Source organism: Cottoperca gobio, chromosome 2 (assembly GCF_900634415.1).
Source record: "Cottoperca gobio chromosome 2, fCotGob3.1, whole genome shotgun sequence".
In the NCBI taxonomy this organism is placed as follows: domain Eukaryota; kingdom Metazoa; phylum Chordata; class Actinopteri; order Perciformes; family Bovichtidae; genus Cottoperca; species Cottoperca gobio.
In genome coordinates, this window is record NC_041356.1 from 9,245,523 (window position 1) to 9,251,558 (window position 6,036).

Here is a 6,036-nt window from a genome sequence, read left to right on the forward strand (position 1 = left end):
TATTATTCCTCGTTGGACACATTACCTATCAACATAGATAATAACAAACTCAACATGGATAATATCGAACTTAACACGGATGTTATCGAACTCGACATGGATTACAAAGTAAGAAAATCTGGCCTGGATTGGAAAAAACGTTTTCACCAATCTTCGATTCATTATTTTTGATCAAATCAAATGTGGTCTGTCTGAAAGTAAACTTTCAGATGTACTTAAGAGATGCTTTGTGAATTATGCACAGCACCAAGTACAACATCTATTAATCATTTTGTCACATTTCAAACATGTAGATTCTTTCTTACAGTTTCATCCTAATGAGAAGTGTTTTGTTGGAGTGTAAAAGATGCCTGGCTGTTAAAACCTGATTGTTTCTCTTTCTAGATTCCATCAGATGATCTTGAACTGAGGTGCAGCAAATTGGAAGTGCCTCTGTTCACATCTGACCTCTTTGAACCGAAGGTCATTTCATTTGTGGATAAAATGTCACATGAGTAAGTTACAAGTTAAAACTCTTCAAGCAAATAAGCTCTGAAATGTTTGTTTTGCTGAATTAATGTTTGTTTTGCTAAACCATTCCTAATCTTTTCTTTTAGAGAATGGATCATGTTAGGAAAGGGCCAAATGGACTCAGACACAGTCATTCTGGTGTCTGACATGTGTCGTGAGATCTTAGATTGGGTCACCACCACGATCCTGGACACTGTGGCACCTCAGGTTCAAAGCAGGATGCACAGCCACGTTGAACTGGAGGATGCCAAAAACACCTCTGTCACAATGTAAGTCAAAGGCTTCACAGCCAAACACCGTTTTCTTCACTTTCACAGTATTTCTTTAAGCAAAGCTGGAAGTTAGCATCTCCCTGGTCACCTTGACAAAAAGACAACAGGATTTTGGATTACTGCAGAAAACGTTTATGATACCGACACGTTTTGTTCAACAAGATGATCTTCACAAACGAACACCACTTTTATGATTTTTGATGCCTAAATGCAATCAAGTAAATGCATGCAAGTGAAGAGCGGAGTGTGCAGGAAGTCTTTTGAACAAAACGTTAAAATCTCTTCAGCTTCTGTTCACCACAACCCTTATTATTAGGCATCTAACCAAAAATCCATTATAAACACATTGATTTGGAGACGAGGGAACTGGAAGTGCTAATATGCTAACTCCTTTCAGGTTTTAGGACTCATTCCTGCAGCATTTTGTAACCTTGTAATTTTTAGAGTCCAGATCAGTTGACTAATGCCGGACTGTTTTTCTTTTTCAGGAACGCTTTTGATATTTCGCAAGAGCGTAATCTTAACAGCGTGACAGCGGAAGATATTCTAGCCAGCCTTGGGGAATCATTTGACTTCTGTTTTGGTGCAGCACTAGAACGCCCACAGAAGAGGTCCCACGACTCTGTAGCAATACTGAAGATGTTCGCAGAAGAGGTCACAGAGAGAGTGAACCAGGCACTGCATAGGACCACTCAATCTTCACCGCAGTTAACTGAGTCGCAAACCTCAAAGGAATCTACCACAGAAGGCATAGTCTACTATATCGGCAAAATACTGATGGGGTGCATACAATCAGACAAAGAAGAAGAAGCCGTTCGCTCTTCATCAGAGATTTCAGTTGTCTCAGCCTGTGACGTCATACAGCTTTCTGTCAGTACCACAGAGGAGCTGCCACATAAGTCAGGCAATGAAGAAGAAGCAGTTCACTCACAGGTCTCAGCCTGTGACATCATACAGCTTTCTGTCACTACCACAGAGGAGCTGCCACATAAGTCAGGCAAAGAAGAAGAAGCCGTTCGCTCTTCATCAGAGATTTCAGTTGTCTCAGCCTGTGACGTCATACAGCTTTCTGTCAGTACCACAGAGGAGCTGCCGCATAAGTCAGGCAATGATGAAGCAGTTCACTCGCAGGTCTCAGCCTGTGACATCAATGCCACAGAAGAGCTGCAGAAGTCTTCAAGAAAAAGCATCAGCTTGAGAACAAAAGTCAAGAAGGCTCTCTGGCGCAAGTCTAGAAAGGTTGCCCCCGTCAGTGAGACAAACACATCAGTCTCTCAAACGGAAGTCATCGGGCTAGTGAATGGATCGACGCCACCTCAGAGGAGACAGAAGTTCCCCGCCATCCACAGAATGTTCGCCTCCGCAGCAAAGTTCCTGAGGAACCCGTTCAGCGAAGGCAGCAGCGCTGGAACAGACCAACCATCCTCTCCTGTCTTCTGTGCAGTCGATCAATTGAGTTCATCTCGTAAAGAAAATCACTCGGCCAATCTTCAAGATGAACCCACACTCTTCAGAAGGATTTGCGAGTTTAGGAGAAAATATATATATATATATAAAATACAAGTTTATGACAGTGTGACACATGAGCGGATATCCTAAAAAAGAGGAACCCGTTCAGCGAATATATCTGCGCTGTAATAAACTAAGTATTCTCTCATATCTTCTGAACAGACAATCACTGGAGTTCATCTTGAAACGATGAATTCACACTCTTAGAAAGGATGTGCCAGTTTAGAAAAAAATATATATATATACAGTACAAGCTCGATTGACAATTTGACAAAGGAGCTGATCTCCTACAACGGCCTCTGTACTGACCTGGTTTATAAAACATCCTTTTTAAGAGTGAAGGCGTCACGGTGGAGTTTGCATGTTCTCTCCCGTGATGACAGGGTTTTACTCCGGGTGCTCCGGTTTTCTCCCATATTCCCAAAATATGCAATAGTTGGAATCTCTAAATCAGTGGTCCCCAAACTAAGCCCCTCCACATTTGGCCCGGCCCCCTGAACAATACCAGAGACGCATTATGATTTTTTTTTCAGTCTGGCCACTCGAATCCTAGACTAGCCCCTGTCAAATAGAACAGAATAATGGCGGAAAGGTTAGGTAAGAGAAACATTGATTCAGAATGCAGGGTATTTAACCTGCAGTGGGCAAACGATTATTTTTTTGTTCAATGCAAAGTTTATCTCATCTGTCAAGAGGCGGTGGCGGTATTCAAAGAATACAATCTGCGCCGACACTATGAATCCCGTCACAAAGACAAGTATGATAACTTGCAAGGCCAAATGCGAGCAGACAAACTCTCAAAGCTAAAAAGTGGACTGTTAGCTCAGCTTGGTTATGTGTGGCTTTCTGGAAAACGATAAATGTTTACGTTTAGGCACCCCTGCGATCGTCACACTTTTTCTGTTACAAACTGACCCCGGCCCCCATCAGAGAAGGGAAAAGTTATGTGGCCCTCACAGGAAAAGGTTTGGGGACCCCTGCTCTAAAGGAACAAACTTTAATAAAAATGAGAACCAACTAATACTTGTTACATCTCTTTTGTCTTCATTTACTATCAGAGGTAGATTAAGAGTCAGAGAACTTTCTCTGGATTAGAACATTTGTCATGTTGAAGGTAAAAGGTCACACTCACACACACACACACACACACACACGCACACACCAGGAGCTGATTATGATCAGAACAAAGTGAGCGGTGGCTGCCAGGGAGAGCAGGCGCGTAGACACAAAAGTATCTTTGTTTTGTCACAATGTGCCTGGTGTGATGCTCACAAAGAGTTAAAAGTGACTTACATTTAAGGCGCTTTAATTCTACACTATCTACTATCAATAAAAAAGGCTCAAATGTTACCTTACTCTGAGAGTTTATCCAGCATCCTGTGCTGGTCTCGGAGGCTGAGCTTCTTGTGATCAGCCTCCCTGTGGTTCTCCAGCTGCTCCTCCAGCGTTTTCTGGAAGAAGGAGATGTAACGAAGACAAATGAGCTCCTTAAATGGGCTGTAATGTCTGCTTCAGGTGTTCTGAACACGAGAGACAATGATATTCTCGGGAAGTGTTCACACAATGATGTCTGTTACAGACCACTTCCTATAAATTCATGAATTTTCAAGACATTCATGACAAAATACTTTGCGTGCTTTCAACATTGAACACAGCAGCTGGTAATACAGAGACAACATATCCTAACCTCAGAGCTTCTGCACAGAGAAGATGTTCCTCTTCTTCCCAGATGTCATCCTTTGAGGCTGCATATCTACATGTGTGTGACAAGTAAAAACATTAACAATCTTCCAATAATACAACATAATGAATGAAACGGCAGGTTGCCAGCTATGCTATAATTTAACTGCAAGCTGTTTCATTATTTGTATAAATTCGTTTCTTAAACCCAATGTTACACTAGTTGTGAGTATTGTGTTAATTATCAGCCTTTTTCCTCGCATCCACTGCTCGTCCACAGGTGGCGTTGATTACCTATATAACGGTAACGGTATAACAGTAAGAAAAGTACAACAAAAGCGATATAAAACGACATGTTCTCACAATAAAGTGTAGTTTTATCCTCGCATCATTCGGCTGAATTTGACCGTTAGGCCGTTTGTTTATCCGCCTCTAGCAACAACTAACCGTTACAGACGTTAGCATAAGTTAGCTGTTAGCTAGCTAGCATCAGCGACCGTGAGTTTGTTTATATATATATGAGTGTTTATCCTTTGACTAACTCACAGAAAACTCCAGTTCTTTCTGTTGTTCTCCTCCAGCGTCTCTCCTTTTTTTTTAATCTCGTCTTCCATTTGTATTTATGGAGCAGCTTCGTTCCTGTTCGCGCAAAGCATCCGCTCAATGCTCTGTTTCTCTCTTCGTTGTTCGCTGACTCGAGCGAACAACTCACTTCGCTTTACAAACAGCAGAGGGCGCTGCTGCTGCTTCTTCACAGTGCTTTGACTTTAAATTATATTTAATATTCCTTTTCAAGAAGTAAAAACAAAGCAATAGTCCTCTGTTATAAACTATTTCACTCATACAAACCAAGTCATTTCTTGTCTGCTAGGTCCATATTCAGGAACTGTTCTGCTCCCTGTAAAGAAAATTAGTTTGAGTAATGAGAAATAAATATGAGGTTACCAGTTATTTTATTATTATGACAAATTTATGAAACTATTTCTGTTCCAGTAATAGTTAGAAAAGTAGTGTAATATATGTTGTACCCCTTAATCAACACATCAAGTCAAGTAAACATGACTGTAAGCATGTGAGCATGCTGATGCTAGCATTTAGCTCAAAACACTGCAGCGTGTACAGACTTAGAGCCAACTAGACTTGTTATTATGTATTTTTAATTGAAATACTAGAAAGAAATAGCTTTTGGATAGAATATTACCGCAGGCTGAGCTTCATTGATGGTACAACTCTGCAGGATTTCAGTTTATTTTAGGATGCAGTACTTAATGTCATTTTTCTGCTAGCTGACCAGTGGTGTCTTCTCACATAAAACCAAGCTTTTTAGGTGTTAACATGAGCAGCTGTGTGAGGAGACAGGGTATAGTTAATAGCCTGAGGCACTGGAGTGTGGACACATTGATCTAGCAGAGAGCAAAAAGCAGTCCCAGAGCAGCGCTAAAGAGCCTCTGCCTTCTATTTATCAAGAGTGGGACCGCTGGACTCGGATCAGCGGTTAGGTCGCAGCGCCATTTAAACTTCAAGAAAACCACAAGAGTATAAGGGGTCACAAATCACCAGTGTAGCGTAGACGTTTAGAGACTAAAAAAAAGATATCACATCATCAATGAAACAGTGTTAAATTAAATCTTTTAGAACATTTTGACTTTTAGATTTTATACAATAAAAGTCCCCTTCTCCCTTAAACTTTAGAAAATCAATATAAAGATCTTTATTTTTCAGATGAAAAACCCAAATTCACCTTTTATCATACCTACAAAAACAGTTAAAAGTGTTGTCATAAATTAAATGAAGCAATGAACAGAAACCCAAAGACAGGACACGCTTGTGTGGAAGCGAGGCTTTCTCAAAAGCAAGTGTGCTGAGCTGCTGATGAAACTACAGGACAATCTCACAACACGTACTTGGCTCCATCTAGTGGATTTAAGGAACACGTAAACCCACTTGCAGTACAGTGCTTTGAGCTAACATGCTCACAATGACAATACTAGTAACATGGTGATGTTTAGTAAACACCATGTGCATGACTGACCCTGTGGTTAAACCTTTTCTTTGCTCTTTGTAG